This window comes from Diplotaxodon limnothrissa, linkage group LG1, assembly GCF_057381915.1.
Source record: "Diplotaxodon limnothrissa isolate DT_005_m linkage group LG1, D_limnothrissa_male_GT1.1, whole genome shotgun sequence".
NCBI lineage: Eukaryota > Metazoa > Chordata > Actinopteri > Cichliformes > Cichlidae > Diplotaxodon > Diplotaxodon limnothrissa.
The window spans coordinates 14,825,646-14,847,563 of record NC_140596.1 but is presented as its reverse complement, the minus strand read 5'-3'; the positions used below and the strand labels follow the sequence as shown (position 1 = coordinate 14,847,563).

Below are 21,918 nucleotides of genomic sequence, written 5' to 3'. Positions count from 1 at the left end.
GGAATGGTGCTAAATCTTACAACACAGAATTTCCTCTGAGAAACCTAATTCACACCAAGTATCTGCAATCAGTTCAAATTTATGTCTCAAAATTATGATTCTCAAAACAAACATTGCAATAAAATGGTATTAATCTCCACAAACACTGTCTGTACAAGGTCTTAAAAAATAGACACGATCTATCAAGGGTAAAGCAAACAAGAGACATGTGAAGAAGCGGCATAAGTGGTGCTTTTATGAAACTCACGAGTTCCCAAGTAAGGGTAATTTCTTTCATAAGTAGCATGCACAACCACACAACCACAATTACTACACACAGAGACACACACATCACTAGAATAGCTGTAAAAACAGGTATTGATGAGAAGGCCTAGTCAATGACCATCAGAGGAAAACAGAGACCGCCATTAGCCAGCCAGTCAATTGCTAAAGCATTCTGGGTAATTCTAGCGCACACATACACCCAGACATGGGGATACACACATTGACAGCAAGAGGACACCCCTCAGGGACATCTTAACCACGTACACACATATACACACACACACTGAGACAAAAATTAAGGCAGGATGGCTTTTATACTGTCATGCTTTGTCCTTTCATTTTTCTATCTTGTTCTTTTTCCTCCATGCTCTTTATATCTGCCTTACTCTTCCTCTGCTTTTTAGCTGTTTTTTAGTCACTCCTTCTTTCTCTCACACCCAATGTCTCTCTCAGGGGTAAAGTGGTTGTTGGTTGCTCCTAGGGGGTCTTAACCAAGTCTCATTAGTGCAATAAAGTAGTTTGTGTGTGTGTGTTACTGTGTATGTGCATGAGTGGTGGTGATGATTGTGCATTAGCCAGCCATCTAATCAATGGGAAAAACCACTGAGCCCGGGTCCCTGCTTATGTTACCATCAGAGCTATTTATACGGAAACACACGTGTCCAGACACGCAAAAATCACAGCATATGGTTATGTGACAGCCATACGCTGTCACACAAGGATACGGGGAGTTTGACTCATGCCTTTCAATTCATACTCAACTTCAGCTTCAACACGACAAAATTTCTTTCCACTGTCTCACCCTCCCTCCGCTCCTCTCCCCCACTCTTATCTGTCTTTTCTTGTGGGAGTGAGACAGATTAACGTCAATGCTGGTTTTACTTATCATACTGTAGCCAGCACAACCCTCCAAGCAACAGAATGGGAGCAAACTGCAATACAATCAACACTGGGTGCAAGCAAAGTTGTACTACAACTGCAGGACACGTGCAAACACTGCATGGCAACATATTGGTTGGCACCCTTTTACTAATGTGTGGCATGGTTATGGTGGTTGGTTTTACTGATAGATTTAGAGCTGCCTCAAAATGCCAGCTTGATTATCTTGGGTATTTTGAGGTCCTTCTTTCAGACCTCAAAGTCTCCAATTACCTATGACAAATAAGCATATACGAGCAACATACAACTGATGATGATAAAACAAACAGCTCTTTTGTCCACCTACTGTAGGTTTGATACAATTTCTGATATAGATCAGTTTCTTCACTTTTTCATGCACACATTTACAAACACAAACATTAACACACAAACCGTTAAAGCTTAATGAAGCAGAACTCAGCCTGGTGCCCATTAGCTTCATAATTAATAATTTCTCCCTGCCTCCTAACACACTTATCAACTTGCAGAGGAGGTTGCATGCATGTGTATGTGTGTGTAATTAAGTGTGTGGGGTATGTGTGTTTGTTTGTGCCTGCCAGTGTCTGTGCACTTTGGCAGATAAGAGATGTAGTTGGTAAGGGAAATGGCATATGCGTGCAGACATGATCGTTTGCATGTCACTGTTATGTGAAAACCTTTAACTCGATTCAAACTACCGGCTTTTAAATGTTTAAAAGTTGACACTAAATTGATGGACAATTAATGTGAAAACAGTAGCAAAAAAGAAGCAAATTATAAGCAGAACAGTCTTAAAAATTACATACATGAAATTACATACCACCGTGGAGGGGGATCCATTGTGTATTCTCCATTTCCTCTTTCTCCCTTCTACTTGGAACTTGTTTTTACTGCTATGATCTATAGATTATCCGAAACGTAAAAAGAGACAGCGAGACAGAAGGAGAAAAGCAAAGGGAAAAGAAAGAAAACATGAAATTGTTAGAGAGCAATATCATAGGCCCTCTTATCTAATTCAACAAACTCTATTCCTTCCTTCCTTCTCTTTTTTTATTCCGTCATGTTTCCCCCATTCCTTTTCACTGCACTCACTCTACCTATATCCCCTTCTTCACCTCCCTTCTCTCTATCTCTGTGAATAGAACATCAAAAGCCTCTGAGTTAGATGGGGAATGACAGTATTTGCTATTGGTATGCAGGAAGACATGTCTGCTCCAAAGTGTTAGTCTAAAGGCCTCGGCTAAGTGTTTGTCAAGACATAAAGCCATTGTTCTCGTCTCCTCTCCTCTCAGATCTCAGACCTCTCCCTTTTTCTTTCTCCATCTCCTTTTCTCGCACCACTTTTGTACTTTGATGGAACATTTTACTTCAGTGTGTGTGTGTGTTAAGTGTATATATGAGTCTAGTATGAGAAGGGTTTGTGTGTGTGTGTATTGTGTGTGCCACTGTGCCTTAAGAAATTAAGCACTGCCGCACAAAACATTGCTGTTTATTTTTCATAAATTTAGATATTTCCATAACAAGCTGTATCCAGTAAATTAACTACAAAAAAGTGTAAACCTTGAACATACGCTTACTCAGGATAAAAAGATTTCCTGGTAAAACTTTTTCCTCACCTTTCTGGCAAACAAAGGAATTTAAATCAAAAATAGAAAATAATTAACCAAATTACCTGTTCATTGCCAATATAAACAAACAAATCATTCTAACATCATGGTATAACAACTTTCCAATGTTTATTGCTTGCCAGAATCGTTTACATTGGATACACACACACACACACACACACACACATACATATATATATATATATACATATATATATATACACACACATATATATATATACACACACATATATATATATACACACACATATATATACACACACACATATATATACACACACACATATATATATATATATATATATATATATATATATATATATATATATATATCCATCCATCCATCTTCATCCGCTTTATCCGAGGCCGGGTCGCGGGGCAGCTGCCTAAGCAAAAAGGCCCAGACCTCCCTCTCCGCAGCCACCTCCTCCAGCTTATCCGGGGGAATACCAAGGCGTTCCCAGGCCAGCCGAGAGATATAATCTCTCCAGCGTGTCCTGGGTCTGCCCCGGGGCCTCCTCCCGGTGGGACATGCCTGGAACACCTCACCCAGGAGGCGCCCAGGGGGCATCCTTGTCAGATGCCCGAACCACCTCAGCTGGCTCCTTTTGATGTGGAGCAGCAGCGGCTCTACTCTGAGCCCCTCCCGGATGGCCGAACTTCTCACCCTATCTCTAAGGGAGAGGCCAGCCACCCTTAGGAGGAAGCTCATTTCTGCCGCTTGTATCCGCGATCTCGTTCTTTCGGTCACTACCCACAGCTCGTGGCCATAGGTGAGGGTAGGGACGTAGATCGACCGGTAAATTGAGAGCTTCGCTTTTACACTCAGCTCCCTCTTCACCACGACGGACCGGTGCAGCGTCCACATTACTGCAGCTGCAGCCCCAATCCGTCTGTCGATCTCCGGCTCCCTTCTCCCATCACTCGCGAACAAGACCCCGAGATACTTGAACTCCTCCACTTGGGGCAGGAACTCATCCCCGACCCGGAGTGGGCACTCCACCCTTTTCCAGCTGAGAACCATGGCCTCAGATTTGGAGGTGCTGATCCTCATTCCCGCTGCTTCACACTGCGAACCGTTCCAGTGCGACCTGGAGGCCCTCACCCGATGAAGCCAACAGAACCACATCATCCGCAAAAATCAGAGATGAGATTCTGAGGCCACCAAAGCGAAAGCCCTCCGCCACTTGGCTGCGCCTAGAAATCCTGTCCATAAAAATTATGAACAGAACCGGAGACAAAGGGCAGCCCTGGCGGAGACCATCACCCACCGGGAACGAGTCCGACTTATTGCCGGCAATGCGAACCAAGCTCTTGCAACGGTTGTATAGGGATCGAATGGCCCGTAGCAATGGGCCAGACACCCCATACTCCCGCAACACCTCCCACAGGACACCCCGAGGGACACGGTCGAATGCCTTCTCCAAATCCACAAAACACATGTAGACTGGTTGGGCAAACTCCCATGCACCCTCAAGTATCCTCGAGAGGATAAAGAGCTCCAGTGTTCCGCGACCAGGACGAAAACCGCAATATTCCTCCTGTATCCGAGGTTCGACTAGCGGACGAACTCTCCTTTCCAGCACCCTGGCATAGACTTTCCCAGGGAGGCTGAGGATATATATATATATATATATATATATATATGCCGTTAGCACATGATTCTCCTTATGGGGACCTGATATGTTTAATATGCTGCTGAGAATATAGCCCAGAAGAAGCATATAGTATAGCTTTTATTTTGGAAAGAGCCATTTCTCTGTAATAAACTCTCTTTTCCAAAGATGAGTGTTTTCTCAATCAGATAGAATTATTATTTTATTTTAAAAACTGTACGTTTGAGTTAAAATATATATTTATAATTTTAATAAATGACAAATTAAAAAAGCATGAAAGTTTTTTTGTATCGAAAAAATATCGAACCGTGACACCAAAGTATCGAACCAAACTGAACCGTGAATTTTGTGTATCGTTGCACCCCTAATATATATATAGCTCGAGAAATACCAAGGGCTCAGAGAAGAGCTCAAGAAGATGTGGAGGGTGAAGGTGACGGTGGTCCCAGTGGTAATCGGGAGGCTGGGGTCTATCACACCAGGCAAGACCCCAGGTGCAGGCTGTGTAAAGATGCTTCAGAGACAATCCAGCACATAACAGCAGGGTGTAAGATGCTAGCAGGCAAGGCATACATGGAACGCCATAACCAAGTGGCCGGCAGAGTGTACAGGAACATCTGTGCCGAGTATAACCTGGAAGTCCCGGGGTCAAAATGGGATGACCGAGCTAAGATCCTGTGGGACTTCCAGATACAGACGGACAAAATGGTGGTGGCTAACCAACCGGACATAGTGGTGGTAGACAAACAGAAGAAGACGGCCATAGTGATCGATGTAGCGGTCCCGAATGACAGCAACATCCGGAAGAAGGAACACGAGAAGCTGGAGAAATACCAAGGGCTCAGAGAAGAGCTCGAGAGGATGTGGAGGGTGAAGGTAACGGTGGTCCCCGTGGTAATCGGAGCACTAGGTGCAGTGACTCCCAAGCTAGGCGAGTGGCTCCAGCAGATCCCGGGAACAACAGCGGAGATCTCTGTCCAGAAGAGCGCAGTCCTGGGAACAGCTAAGATACTGTGCAGGACCCTCAAGCTCCCAGGCCTCTGGTAGAGGACCCAAGCTTGAAGGATTGACCGCCCACAGGGGCGAGTGGGGAATTTATTTATTTTTATATATATCTTTATCATAATATTTTACGAACAATTAAGTATAGTCTTAATTTAGTATATGATTTGGATTTCAGAAGAATTAAGAGTTCACATACAGCACAGCACACCTTTCTGTATGAAACAAGTAAAAGCACAATTTGTCCACAAAAGCTCTAACTAATTTATAAGCAGAAGAAACATGGTTGAAAGCAGTGAACGCACCTAGTGGAACAGCACCATAGAAGCTAAGATAAAAAGTTTCACTTCTGGTCAGAACTTGTAGGAAAGAAAATTAAAAGTAAAAGCATGACACAAAGACTTGTAATTTGACCCTGAAAATTGTGGATTATGAGTCCACCTGAGAAGATTGCATTAGCATCTTTTAGATCATCCGTCACTGGCAATATGTGAAGTCACAACATATATGCAGTGTATATGGCTCAATAAATGTTGTAAAAAATCATATTGATGTAGAACGTACATATGTAGAACTGCTCAGCTAACTGCACAAGCAGCATTTTTTTTTAAATTAAACTATTAATACAGTTCTATGGTACAATTAAAACAGTAGTCTTTTTTTTGCTCTCTTTTACTCCCACTCTTCTGTTTTCCATTATTCACTTGTCATCTGTCCAGCTTTCGATGACAGTTTTTCTTGACAGCCATTGCCACCATCACTTTTAAACTTGGAGTGTGTGTACACACCACATTCCGACAAGGGATATATCCAAAGCCTGGAAACAAAAAGGAGCTATTTCTTTGATGTCCAATGCAACATTATATAGGGTGGAACTGTTAAGCACTGATAACCCTGCAGCTCTCATCTCTTGCGCTTTCTCCCTGTCTCACCCCCACTCTTCCACTGTTGTCCTCCTTTCTCTCTGTCACTTCACCTCATACCTCTGTCCCTTTCTTTATTGTCTTACGGGTATTTTGTTGTTGTTATACGGTTCTTTTTTCCCACCTCTCTCTTTTCATCAAGTCAGTTCTCACAAGAGAGTTAGCATCTTGTAGTGGTGTTTGGCTGATCACCATTTGTGTGCATATGTGTGTTGCGTTACTAGGTGCTGTCAATGGTATGGCAGTGAGCCTAGTGGTGCCAGTAAAGGAGATTATGAGTTGATTCTGGCGGAGGAAGCTGGTAATTCTTTTAAACCAACAAAGCTGTTCCATTAGCCCCCCGCTGGTGTGCTGAAAAACAGACACTATAATATTCCCAAAACACAACAGCGTACACAGCTAAGCATGCACACACATACCCTGCACTGATCTGAAAACACATTTGGCCAGGAACCACACATACTCATGAACCTCGCCATAATTTCAAAACAAATTCAGTCAGCTACATGCTAATTTTGGACATGCACATGACAAATTTACAGTTTGAATCCAACCACACTCACACATGCAGACCGCATAAACATACAGCTGTTATAGACAGCAACGCCTTAATTCAAATCAATACTGGGCTAAAAACTCAACCTAAAAGCTTCTTGTTCTAACATCACTGAAATTATTTTTAGCTGAAGCAGGAGCTTTATGCTTTATGGATGTTTTGTCCTTTGACAACTGTGTAGATGACACACAACTGTAGATCTCTTTTCACCCCAATGACATTTTAACCTCAATGTATTGAATGACTGTATCCAAGATAATAACTACTGAACGGCACAGAACTGGGGTAGCTATTGGCCCCAATGCGTCTAATCCATGTACAACACACCTGATTTCCTCGTCTATAAACTGGAGCCAATATTATAAAAATGTCAGTGTCACCTTAGCTTGAAAAATATGTTAGCATAGTTGTCCAGTTTTATTTTATGCAGCTTAAGACATTTAGTAAGATGAGATCAATTTTATCCAAAAGTAAGATTACTGAATTTCATTACACTCTTATTTGAGACAGAAAAGTTCACACAGCTTGTCCAAAATTGAGCACCCAGACCTCTTATTAAAACCAATAACAGAAAAGATATCTTCATTGGTTACCTATTAATTTCAGAATTGATTTTCAGATTTTATTGCTGTTTTTAAAGGCCTGATCCACCTTTCAGATCTCCTGAGCCAAGGCTTTGCTGGCCAACCCAAAATCCTGAGCGTTTTTCAGTCAAGGCACTCTTTCTTTGCAACTTTCTTCCTAAGGAGATCAGACTGGCAAGCTTGTTCAGGTCTTTAAAATATCGTTTAAAGACACATTTTTATAAGCAGGACTTTTCTGTCCCTCCACTGTGTTTCTTCTGTGTTGTTCTAAATTTAACAACCTAGCAATCATTTTTAATTATTTTATATATGCTTTTTATTTTCTGTTTTCCATTGTTTTGGCTTTTTTTAATGTCCTTGTGATGTATTTCCCTGCCTAATGATGATTTAACTTTATCTTTTTAATCATTCTATTTCTATTTCTATTGTATTCTGAAGAATTTTGTAGCTTTGTTTTGAAAAGTGATATATAAATAAAGTTTTTTATTATCATTATTATTATTATTATTGCTCAGATGCACATAAGGCTGTCACCTGAAAGTAGAAAAACAATAACAAAAGCTTCATAAATGCACATAGTAAATAATCCATAATCTTTCATAAATAATCCATAAAACTACCCCAAATCACTTTGGGTTTTCCATTCTGCAACCTATGTCTTTAGGGAACTAATGTAACAAGAACTGCAATGGGGTACTCATGAACCATGTTGAGTTTTTTTTTCTTTTTAAAAACAGAATCCAAACAGCCCTCTCAAAGAAAAAGGCACCATTGCCTAACTACAAATGGACAGTAGACTGAGCACAAGACAGTACAGAAAACAAACTGGCAGACACGCAGACTAAGAGAGAGTGGCAGGCGGACAGTAGACTGGGGCTCTATGACCTGCTGCTATGGGATACACACAGAGTAACACACAAACACACACATACCAGTTGGGATATCCAGACCTGCCATTGAACAGGATTACCTCTGTCATGGGAGGACTGGTATCCCCTCATCAGTGAGCACACAGACACACACACACACACACACCATAATGGTTCACTGGGCAAGCTGATAAGAACGTGTATGAATTTGTGTGTATGTGTGTATGTGTGTATGTGTGCATGTATGCGTGTGCTAAGAAGTCTCTGATGGCAAGGATTAGGGACTCTTGACTCAGTCTCTCAGTAAAGAACCAACCAGCAAAAAACATGCTCTCTCTGTATGTCTGTCTCTCTCTCTCTCTCTCTTTCTTGCTCTCGCTCACACACACACACACGCGTGCGCACGCACACACACACACAGTATCAAGTGCTGCGTTGGATTTCACTTTACTGCTTGCTACAGCATATATTTGACTCCACAAAATGTTATATACAGTAAAATTCAGTTGTTTGTTGAGAGCAACACACAGGTAAGGCTGATTGTTTCTTCTGATGCTACAATAAAAATAAAAATATGGTGTGGTACCTGGATAATATTCTTTATTAGTATTCTATGGCATTTTTTACTGCCTTTGTAACTATACCAGTCAATTGTATGAATGTGCACATGCGGGGCTTTAAATACAAAAAATTAAATAACTGGAAGATAAAACTGGTCTCGTGCATTCTATATTTTCCAATACCAATGAACTTCCATCCATCCATCCATTCGCTTCCGCTTATCCTTTTCAGGGTCGCGGGGGGCACTGGAGCCTATCCCAGCTGTCATAGGGCGAAAGGCGGGGTACACCCTGGACAGGTCGCCAGTCTGTCGCAGGACTAACACACAGGGACAGACAACCATTCACACTCACATTCACTCGCACATTCACACCTAGTGACAATTTGGATTAATCAATTAACCTATCCCCACAAGCTGAACTTACTTGACTAAATTGTAAATGCAAAAATTGTACTTTAAATAAATGGGTTAAAGTTGACTGGAGTAAAGGACCTGTTGGGCACACGAAAAATACAGTAACTTCTACCTTCTTTTAGCATGTCCAGAAGTCCAAATTTTGGTGCGATGGTTAGCATCTTCCTCTGCCTTTTGGGTGCTACCGCAGGTGCCTTTGACGGTGCAAAACGTTTCTTCGACATTGTTGTGTTTGTTGGGGAGAAAACTTACAAACACCAAGTACAGCACTTCAGAGTCACACTGCTAGCGATAGAAGATTTAGGTAAATTTGACAAGTGGAACATATTTGTACTGTACAGGAGACACCGCACGGAGGACGATGGAACACAATGCACTGTTAAAAAAAAAAAAAAAAAAAAAGGCATGCGAAATTGCACATAAAAATACGTGAAACCCAGTGCCCAGTGTTTTGATTTTATATTATTGCTTATTGGTCTGTTTTCCTTTTGGTTCTTGGGTTATGACTACTGGTGTTTTGGTTTCTGTTCTGTATTTCTTAGCTTGTGTATTCCTTTGCCCCTGATGTCACTCTGGCCCCTGTACTTTGTTTCTTCTGTTCTCTGTAAGAGTTATCTGTGTTCAGTCTGTGGATTTCCTGTTTTATTTTGAAGGTTCATATCTTATGTCCATGTTTCTAGTTTCGCTTCCTCTGTCTCGTTAAGTCTAATTTCTTCCGGCTGTGTTCCCACCTGTTCCTCGTTCCCTCATGTTCCTGCCTGTCTATTTATAGTGTGTGTCCTCCAGTGTTCAGTGTTGCGTTGTACTCTCAACAAGCTGTGTGTTTTGCTTCCGTGTTCTCAGTCTCTCATCTTCAGGTTCCAAGTGTTTGTTATTAGCTTTGTGTTTTCAGTTTAGGGTTGTTATTGTGAGTTATGGTAAATGGTAAAAATGGCCTGTATTTGTATAGCACTTTACTTAGTCCCTAAGGACCCCAAAGCGCTTTACACTACATTCAGTCACCCATTCACACACACATTCACACACTGTTATGTTTGGAGTTTCTGCCACAGCACAATAAAGCTGCCTCTTCCTGTTCACCGAGTCCAGCGTTTGGGTCCTCTTTTCCTGCCTGCACACGGCACACCATGACAGAGGCTGCGAAAGGTAAACTGCGTTATAGCGAGGGACCACTGTATAGTCATGACTATAAGTATGAGTAGTTTTTCTACTCATTTCTTACTACATTTTAAATTACTAATAATGGACTACCCAGAACTAGTAAAAGAATTTTATTGCACTAGATGGAATTGTACTCATTTAGAAGATCTTTGTTTGGCGTGGTAAAACAGCTTGTTACTCTATAAAACAAAACTATCTGTAAAGATAGGACATCTTATTATTCATCACTGACAGATGAAAACAGAAACAATCCTAGGTTTCTTTTCAGCTCTGCAGCCAGACTGACAAGAAGTAAAAATCCTGTTGAGCCAAGTATTCCTTCAACTAGTAGTAACTTCATGAATTTCTTCACATAAATGTATTAAACATTGAAGAAAAAAATATTCACACCTTTCTAACAGATGTTTCATTGGGTACAATAACTTTTAATACTGCTGATATTTATTTAGACAGTTTCTCTCCAATTGATCTTTCAGAATTAACTTCTGTCACGGTCCTGGTTTGGTGACCCAGTGTTTTGTTTTGTTGTGTTGTGTTTTTGATATTTGATTTCATCATTGTTATCACTATTAGTGTTTAGGTTTCTTTATCAGTATTTCTAGCTCTCTAGTTCTTTGCTCTGTGATTTCTAGTTCTTGGGTTTTGTTCCTGTGTCCCTTTTGTTCAGTGTCAAGTCGGTAGCTGTGTCCCAAAACGTAGACTGCATCCTTTGGAGACCGCATTTGAAGGCCGATTACGTCACAGCCAGGCGACGAAGGCTGTCCCAATTCGTCGACTCCTTCAAATGTGGCAGACAAATGTGTCCTTCATTTCCTCGAATTTGAAGGATGGGTCGGGTGTGTCCTTCGTGGCCCACCATATCCCAGAAGTCATAGCACGGCCCAGCCAATTCCAGTTTCAAACAATGGCGGCCGCTACTAAGTTTTACTATTACTCTTATTAATCTTTCTGGGTCACCAAATAAACTTTTAACATATTTTCAGGTGAGGAAGTAGCCGTGTAAACTTCAAATGTCTGCTTGGTTTATCAAGACATTGCATATTTGCAAAAGTGCTCCGACGTTTTCTGAGACGTCTGCTACCCACCAGCTCGATAGCTAGCCGGGGGATTCAATGGTCACTCGAGCCGGCAAGAGCAGCAGACTCCCAGCTTCATCGTTTTCAGACCCTGCTGTCTTTCGCTACTCAGGTTAAACATGATACAGTGGGGCAAAAAAGTATTTAGTCAGCCACCGATTGTGCAAGTTCCCCCACTTAAAATGATGACAGAGGTCAGTAATTTGCACCAGAGGTACACTTCAACTGTGAGAGACAGAATGTGAAAAAAAAAATCCATGAATCCACATGGTAGGATTTGTAAAGAATTTATTCGTAAATCAGGGTGGAAAATAAGTATTTGGTCAATAACAAAAATACAACTCAATACTTTGTAACATAACCTTTGTTGGCAATAACAGAGGTCAAACGTTTACTATAGGTCTTTACCAGGTTTGCACACACAGTAGCTGGTATTTTGGCCCATTCCTCCATGCAGATCTTCTCGAGAGCAGTGATGTTTTGGGGCTGTCGCCGAGCAACACGGACTCCCGCCACAGATTTTCTATGGGGTTGAGGTCTGGAGACTGGCTAGGCCACTCCAGGACTTTCAAATGCTTCTTACGGAGCCACTCCTTTGTTGCCCGGGCGGTGTGTTTTGGATCATTGTCATGTTGGAAGACCCAGCCTCGTTTCATCTTCAAAGTTCTCACTGATGGAAGGAGGTTTTGGCTCAAAATCTCACGATACATGGCCCCATTCATTCTGTCCTTAACACGGATCAGTCGTCCTGTCCCCTTGGCAGAAAAACAGCCCCATAGCATGATGTTTCCACCCCCATGCTTCACAGTAGGTATGGTGTTCTTGGGATGCAACTCAGTATTCTTCTTCCTCCAAACACAACGAGTTGAGTTTATACCAAAAAGTTCTACTTTGGTTTCATCTGACCACATGACATTCTCCCAATCCTCTGCTGTATCATCCATGTGCTCTCTGGCAAACTTCAGACGGGCCTGGACATGCACTGGCTTCAGCAGCGGAACACGTCTGGCACCGCAGGATTTGATTCCCTGCCGTTGTAGTGTGTTACTGATGGTGACCTTTGTTACTTTGGTCCCAGCTCTCTGCAGGTCATTCACCAGGTCCCCCCGTGTGGTTCTGGGATCTTTGCTCACCGTTCTCATGATCATTTTGACCCCACGGGATGAGATCTTGCGTGGAGCCCCAGATCGAGGGAGATTATCAGTGGTCTTGTATGTCTTCCATTTTCTGATGATTGCTCCCACAGTTGATTTTTTCACACCAAGCTGCTTGCCTATTGTAGATTCACTCTTCCCAGTCTGGTGCAGGTCTACAATACTTTTCCTGGTGTCCTTCGAAAGCTCTTTGGTCTTGGCCATGGCGGAGTTTGGAGTCTGACTGTTTGAGGCTGTGGACAGGTGTATTTTATACAGATGATGAGTTCAAACAGGTGCCATTCATACAGGTAACGAGTGGGGGACAGAAAAGCTTCTTACAGAAGACGTTACAGGTCTGTGAGAGCCAGAGATTTTCCTTGTTTGAGGTGACCAAATACTTATTTTCCACCCTGATTTACGAATAAATTCTTTACAAATCCTACCATGTGAATTCATGGATTTTTTTTTTCACATTCTGTCTCTCACAGTTGAAGTGTACCTCTGGTGCGAATTACTGACCTCTGTCATCATTTTAAGTGGGGGAACTTGCACAATCGGTGGCTGACTAAATACTTTTTTGCCCCACTGTATATAAGTCACTCGGATAACTTAAAAATGTAATTGTTTGGCTTTTTCGGTGTTTTATTTGTTCCAGACTAAATTGGTTTGGCTGAGATCAAAGTTATTAGATTAGATTAAATAAAACTTTATTAATCCATTGGGTGGGTTCCTCCGGGATTTTCACACAGCTGAATAAACGTCAAACAGAAAACTGATTAAACAGAAGTGTGAGACGGTCGAGAATTTACGCCAGTGTCCTGTTACATTTTAGAGAGCAAGGAGCAGACGGCTGAGTTTATTAAACTCCACCGAGACACCGGTGACGCAAATCTGAGGGCTAGACTGTCCCATTTCACAGCCTCGCACTTCCGGCCTTCGCGGTCTACGTGGGCCGGAAGAATGCGGCCTACGTTTTGGGACACAGCTTGTGTCACTGTGTCTATCATGTGCTTCTTGTTTTATTTTGATAGTCCCTGTCCTGTGTGCAGTGTGTCTGGTTTTGCTTCCCCTTGTCTCGTTAGCTCTGATTTCTCCCAGCTGTGTTTCCCTCCTGTCTCCTATTCCGTGATTGTTCCAGTGTGTATTTAAGCCCTGTGTTTTACTTGTTCTGTTTCGCATTGTACCCTCATTATGCTTTTTTCTCTCCATGCCCAGTTTTGTTCCATAGCTTTTTAGCATCGTAGTGTTTAGATTTCAGTTCGTATTTCTAGTTCCTCGCGTTTGGTTTTGTCTTCTGTGAAAAGAGTTTTTTATCCAGCAATAAAAGCTGCATTTTGAGTGTAAGTCCTGTCTCTGAGAGTTCCTGCATTTGGGTCCTATCCTGCCTGCCACACAGCACATATCGTGACAACTTCAATAACTTCTTCCTCCAAACCATCATTGTATCTATTAGACCCATTCCCACAACACAGTTCAAAGTCCTATGATTAACTAAGGCTACAATTTAAAATATAATCATTTTATCTCTATTAACACAGTGCTTACCAAATGCTTTCAAGGTGGCTGCAATTAAACCACTACAAAAAAGGCTTTACTTGACCCAGCTGTCTCAGCTAATTATAGACCAATTTCAAACCTTCCTACAACTTCAAAATTTCCCGAAAGAGTAGTTATAAAACAGTTAACTGATCATTGGAAAGGAATGTCTATTTGGGGAGTTTCAGTAAAGAGTCAGAATGCATTATAGCATTTAAACAGCAGTAGTGATGGTTACTAATGGCCTTATTACAGGCTCTTATAGTGGAAGTGTCTCTGTATTTGTCTTGTTAGACCAACAGCACCAAGCTGTTTTGAATTGTGTATATAATAGATTACAACTGTGCATGTAAATGACAAGTCTTCACACAAAAAAGATAATTGTCGAGTACCACAGGGTTTTGTATTGGGACCAGCACATTTTATGTTATACATGCTTCCCTTAGGTATTGATTTTCATTGCTATTCAGATGATATCTAGCACTACTTGTCTATGAAGCTAGAAAATTAACTAACTAGTTTTTTTTTTTTTTATTGGCATGTCTTGTAAGACACTGGCGCTTGTATGTTCTGTAATTAAACTTGTCATATTTTACCCTAAGAATCTAAGTAACATGGTGTTACTCTGGGTGGCATTACCAGTAACACTGTCAGAATCTTTTGACCAGGATATATCCTCCAATGAGCACATTAAACACACATGTAGGACTAATTTTTTCATCTGCACATTGCTAAAATTAGAAACACCCTATCTCAGAGGAATACTGAAAAACTAGTTCATGCATTCATTGCTTCTACTGTAATTCATTATTATAAGTTCTGAAAGTTTTCTAAAAAGCCTTCAGTGAACCTAAAAATGCTGCAGCGAGTAATGTGGATGAGAACGCAATGTCATATTTATCTGATATTACCTTCTCTTCACTGGCTACTAGTTAAATCTGGAAATGAATTAAAAAATCTTCTCCTAACATGAAAAGTCTTGCATAATCAAAATAATGACCTCCAAAACGGTCTGTAATGCTCAGCATCTACCAAAAGTGGTCTAAGGAAGAAACAGTGGTGACCCAGCAACAACGTCACGGGTGCACACTGATGGATGTGGGGACCAAGGCCCCACATGCATTTGTGGGATGCGCTGGACAAACAAGTCTGATCCATGGAGGCGTCACCTCACAACTTAAAGACTTAAAGGATCTATTGCTAACATCTTGGTGCCAGATACCATAGTCAGTGGTATCTGCAGTAGTCAACTGAAATAGTTTTCACTTCACAGTGGTGCCTTGTCAGGGTTCATTTGTGAAATTTCTCGCCTTCTTAATGGGGTTGGGACCATCAGTTGTGTTGTGCAGAAGTCAGGTTGGTACACAGTCCTATTTGACAACTGTTAGGATTCATATCATAGCAAGAACCAATCAGCTAAGTAAAGTTTGGAGGTTTAAGAATTGAAGGTCAGTCAGTCCAGAAAATTGCTAAAATTATGAATGTGTCCCCAAGTGCACTCGCAAAAACCATCAAGCGCTACAACGAAACTGGCTCACATGAGGACCGCCCCAGGAAAGAATTCCATGTGTTCATTCATAGTTTTAATGCCTTCAGTGAGAATCTACAATGTAAACAGTCATAAAAAATAAAGAAAAACCATGAAATGAGAAGGCGTGTCCAACCTTTTGACTGGTGGTGTACATACACTAAATCTGACTGATCTGTTCCCTAACTGTAACTCATTTTGCTGTTTTAATGGCTTTTATTCCTTTTATTCTCTCCCTCTCTGTTTCACATTCACCTTTCTTCTGGCAATCTATTTTACCTTTCTAAATGTTACCTTTAGAAAAACAGGTAGCTGTTGAGCACCTTGATGAGAGACAAAAAGGTGCTTGCATGCAATAACAGTATGAACATCTTTGTACAACTTTGACAGTTAAACCTGATGTGTGGGTCCTGAGAGGTCTGCCAACTCATCTATGGTCAAGTTGAGAGCAAATGATCATCAGGACACTTGGAAAAACTTTGGAACTCATAATAGGGAGTTCGGCACTATCAATCACTCAGATTTTTCCAAGAGATACACAATATTACTACAAGTATTTGCTCTTCTGCCTTCACATGCATATGAACTTGAATGCCATCCCATTCCAAGCCATATGGTTTAATATGATGTCTTCTGGGAATACTTTCCACAAGGTTTAGTAGTGTTTTTAATGGGGGCATCATCTCTAATTCATCCCAAAGTTGTTCAGTCGGACTGAGGTCAGGACTCTGTGCCCACCAGTTCTTCCATACCAAACTTGCTCATCCATGTATTTATGTTCCTACAAAGTTTGGAGCATGAAATTGTCCAAAATGTTGTGGTGCGTTGAAGCATTAAGAGTTCCTTTCATGGGGACTAAGGAGCAGAGCCCATGTCCTGAAGAAAAACCCCCACACCCTGTTCAGCCAAACTTTAAATTTAGCACAATGCAGTCAGACAAGTACCATTCTCCTGGCAACTGCCAAACCCAGACTTGTCCATTGGCTTACCAGATGAAGAAGCATGATTCATTACTCCAAAGAACATGACTCCACTGCTCTAGAGTTCAGTGGCAGTGTTCTTTACGCCGCTGCAGCTGATGCTTTGCATCGTACTTGACTGGCTTAGACAGGCTTAGATGCAGCTGCTCAGCCATGGAAACATGGAAGCTCTCTACGTACTGTTCTTGAGCTAATCTTAAGGTCACATGAAGTTTGGAGGCTTGTACCTACTAACTCTGCAGAATGCTGGGGATCTCTGCATACTATGTTGCTCACCATCCACCGACCATGCTACGTGATTTTATGCGGCCTACCACTTCATGGCTGAGTTGCTGTCATTCCCAGTCGCTTCCACTTAGTTATAACACTAACAACAGCTGATTGTGGAATATTTAGCAGCAAGAAAATTTCAGACTTGATGTGTTGCACAGATGATGTCCTAACATGGTACCACACTGAAATTCACTGAGCTCCTGAGAGCAAACCATTCTTTCATAAATGTTTTTAGAAACAGTCTGATTTTATAGGTACTTGATGTTATACACCTGTGGCCATGGAGGTGATTGGGATACTTGAATTCAATGATCTGGATGGGTGAATGAATACTCTTGGCAATATAGTGCATGATAATCATACTAATATCACAGTGTTAATAGTGTCAGCACAAAGCGCAAATGTGTAAACTTTGTAAACGTATAATTCATACCAGAGCTGCTGTACAGGATTGCATTTAACTCTACAGGTGTATCCATTAAAGCACGCAATGAATGGACAAACTTGTAAACAGAAAAAATGAATGGCAATTCTCTTGCTCTCAGACCTTCTGTTTTAATGATATTACTTCATAAGACAAAGTTGTCTTTGAGATGAACAGAAAGCCTCAATACCCTAAATCTGAAATTTGAAATGAATATGAATAGTGTGCATCTGGATTGCAGTGTAAAAACCTCAGCATAGAAACAGAAAAATGCAATGGAAGGAAATGAAGAAAAGGGAAGGGAATCTGAATGAGAGAGAAGAGAAAATGAATGTTAGAGAAAGAGAGAAGGAGCACTTAACCCCTGGTTAGTGGGGTCAGGTCCCTATGGTAGTGAGGGAAGAAGGTCCCTATGCCAGCATGTATGCGTGCATACACACACACACACACGCATGCACGCACACACACACACACACACTTCAACATTCACAGAAATGGACACACTGCAGAAGCATGTGCATATACACAAAACCCTTCATGCACACAGTGCTTCTAAATGCAGACAATTTTCTTTGGTTTCAATTCTTGAGGGGAACATTTGTACCCAAGAAGATTTCCCATCCAAAAAACCTCTCAACCACCATGCCACCCCTTTACGCACACACACAGAAATATATAGGCTATGCACACACACCCAAAGGACCTGGCTTTCTAAAAACTCTGGAAAAAATGCAATTTTATGACAAATCTCCCAAACTGCTTACTTGTGTGTGTGTGTGTGTGTGTGTGTGTGTGTGTGTGTGTGTGTGTGTGTGTGTGTGTGTGTGTGTGTGTGTGTGTGTGTGTGTGTGATGCAGATACACAATGAGACAGGAGAGAAGAAAAGGAGGAAAGACAGAAGAAACAAAGACATAGTGACAGAAAAAAAGACCAAGAAAAAAATTAACCAGATGGGAAGAAAAACGAAAAACAGACAGAAACACAGAGCAAAAAGAAGAGCAAGTGAGTGCAACTCAGAGAGAGAGCATCAATTATTTAGGGAAGGTAACGTGAAGCTTCCTTGGATCAGGCAAACTGCTGGCTCTTCCCCAGAGAAAAGAGAGAATGAATTAGGGTGAATTTATTAGAGACTGTGAGTGTGTGTCTGTGCGTGTCTGTCAATACTGTCCAGGCACCCACCTTGGTTTCTGTTGTTGTGCGGGTGCACAGCCCAAGACACACACACACACACACACACACACACACACACACACACACACACACACACACTCTCTCTCTCTCTCTCTCTCTCTCTCTCTCTCTCTCTCTCTCATCCTGAGAATCCCAAGCCTGTTTCCAGGTTCATTAATAAAACAGCAGCTCTTTATATGTGCTCTTCCCCTCGTTGTCTTGCCTTTCATCCTCTGTTTGTTCACACACACAGTGGGATTTTACTGTGTGTGTGCTTGTGTGTGTATGTGTAAACTCCAACTGGGATTTGGGGATGGCCCAACTGTTTGTTCATCAGTCAGACAATAGTCGACCCCACTGTGGTACATATAAAAAATCTGATCTCTCTTTCATCATTGGTAAAAGGGAACACCACTCACTTCAAGCCTTTCTGGGCTTTTCTAGGTAAATTCTTCCTGTTGAGCCAGATCTCTTATTTACCATTTTAGTACGAATACTGGCATCTTTTAGATGATACAGTTATTAAGAGTAATTTTTAAGCATTTAAGATAGCATTAATTTCTGGAGGTTTACAAAGCCACTTGTGGAAAGGCTGCTTTAATTACACTTTTCCCCCCCAATTCTTTAAGTGACACTGAGCAAAACTTTTGCTCAAGTCTTCTAACTATTTTACTATTTTGCTATTTTATTTCTGACAAAAGTGACGGGCCAGACTACAAATGATTTGGAAAGGGAGTCAAGAGTTTTGCTCATTTGTTTGTTTGTTTTTTATAGTTTTTGAACATTGTGTGGTCTAACCTTGTGGTAAATTTACTGCAACACTCACTCATTTGCATTGTTTAAATACGTACCTGAATGCTCCAGACCATTGAACTGCCAAAACCTCTGCTTTTGTGGAGATCATCACAATTGCTAGAGATCCATTAATTGCATGCATTTGATTAGCAAAATCTGGCTGCTACACAACCTTTTAATCCTTATGGAAGTTATAAAGCCATACTTAGTTTTTCACAGGACTGCACAGAGTCCTGTGAAAACTTTCTTTTTCAAATGACCGTAGCTTAAGTTCTGGAATGAGTCCAAAGGATAGAGGATGGAGTCAGGCACCTGATTGTCAGCACCTGGGGTACATGTATCTCAAAACAAGAGTCAACAGCAGAATAAGCATTTTTTGGCATTGGCAAGTTTTTCATGGGTGTAATCCACCTATTCAACTATGCTGCTCAACCCATAAACACATTTTCCTTACAAATGTGGCACCATTTAAGGGAAAATAGAGATACTTTCTAACACTACAGTACTACAAGATGTACTGCCAAGAAGCATTGTTATGTCAAAGGCATTTATATAAATAAGTAACAATACCAATTACAGCTGCAGTACGGAAGCTTTATTTCACACTAGGTTTAGGCGATTGGACAAATTTATCAACCATCAATGATAGGCTGAGCCTTCCGCCGATCGTTTTTACAAGAGAGATTTATTTATTTGCCCATGAGTAAGTTTGCTAATAATGTTGGTTGAAGCTAAGAGAAGCAGTCAACAGGAAAAAGAATAGCACTGTTTTAACGAAACCCTATTCCAGCTGCAAGCACATGCACCCTGCTCAGAGTGCGTTTAAATGCAGCGAATCATTTACTCAAAACTCATACAGAAAGAAAGAAAGGCAGTAGCCTATGTTCAGAAAAAAACAAAAAAATAATTATTTAAATAAAAAATCCCCACAATGGTGGGGAGGGAAACAAAGAGAAACTGGCTTCTTTTTTCCACTATAACCGTGTTTACAGGCCGTTCCAGTGTTTATCTATCTTACATACTTCACCAAACAACAAATACAAAATGAAACAAAACGTAAGTTAAAAATCAAAATGTCTCTTCCAGTGAACATAAAAAAAAAAATATCTCTGAAGTCTTTTGTGCGATTTGGTGTATCTCAAATAGATAGATAGATAGATAGATAGATAGATAGATAGATAGATAGATAGATAGATAGATAGATAGATAGTAGCTATATTAATACTGAAACAAACAGTAGAATATTCCCTCCAATCAATACTTATTGTTACGTTCCCCTAAAAGTAATGAGACAGTGGCCACTTTCATGAGTAAATCATATATGTTTTTACTATTTATTTTCCATATGGGTCAGGTCAGGGGTACAGGCATGTTTGTTAGCCAGGGGTGCGGGTCTGAGTAGTGGTGTTATACATAATCTGTCCCCCTGCAGGTCATTTTGAGGACCTGAGAAATGGTCAACCAGCGGCAGCTCAGGGCTAGTTGACCTCTTACACTGAGCACAGGAGCAACTATGCCCCAAGTGTGGTCTTTTGCTGGGCCTGGCAACCTTGTCGGTTTGAGAACCACAGCTTATTGTTTTCAAATCCGGCCTTTTTCCCTTCGGATGCGCTTTCCGCTTGAGTGCCAGTTTCACACAATTAGCAACCACATGGCCAGGCTTGTGGCAGAAGAAACACAGTTTGGGCCTAGATCTTAAAACCACAACTGCGTTAGCCTTGTTAGCTGGCCCACTCTTACCTCTCCAAGATGTACTATAGCGCAGAGGGATATCATGTCCTACAGCATTTGTTTAATGAGTTAGCTTAAACTCTGCCAGTGTGGCAGCCTGCCGTAAAGTGGAAACCCTTTGTTCACTTAAATAAAAAGCGATACACTCAGGAACCTCTTAGATATTCACTTATAACACTTATATGTTCTACACGCACAAATCAGTCTGTGCATGATTAAAGTGCTCCGCCCACTAAGAAGTCAACTGCACGAATATATCGCCTATCGCCATTTATTGGACTGATGAATGCCGGATGGAAAATTTTTAAATATTGCCCAACCTTATTTCACACCTCTACCAGTTAAAGTAAATGTGCAAAAATTCTTCACCATTGCTTGTGACCAGGGAAAGTTACAGTTTAGTCTATGTGCATTTTAGACTGTAAAGAATGTAAAATGAGTTTAGCTCTATCTAGTCATTGATGGCTGTTGTAAAACGTGTTAGGCTTCGTTATGTCACCATACACAGTAGAACTATAAAAGTTCTCTACAGTGCAAAATCTGATTTATTTGGTACTGAAGAGCCTGATTAGTAACTTTGTAAATTCACTAGGAAAAGGCTTGATTGATGTTCAGTTATATCCATTCGGTTGAATGTTGTTTTAATACACCAATAAGAAAAAGCTCCGCTCCTCACCAAGCTTTAATTAAATAATGGAGTGTATTTTTTAGTTCTTAATTTTTCTTATTAAAGTCATTCAAATCCAATGGGGCTTCTGCTTGGCCAGTCATACTGCCATTTTTTAGTGACAAG

General features: G+C 41.1%; 1 protein-coding gene across 3 annotated transcripts in view; it reads right to left on the bottom strand.

Moving 5' to 3' along the window:
* Positions 1-21,918, bottom strand: part of esrrga (estrogen-related receptor gamma a) — a 161,979-nt gene that overhangs the window by 109,765 nt on the left and 30,296 nt on the right. For 2 of the 3 annotated variants that reach the window (XM_085369354.1, XM_085369276.1), the window contains exon 3: positions 1,982-2,061. The gene's annotated coding sequence lies outside the window, so the exon portion shown is untranslated. Of the gene's footprint in view, positions 1-1,967; positions 2,062-21,918 lie in introns of all 3 variants that reach the window. The other variant, XM_085369432.1, reaches the window with a different exon arrangement.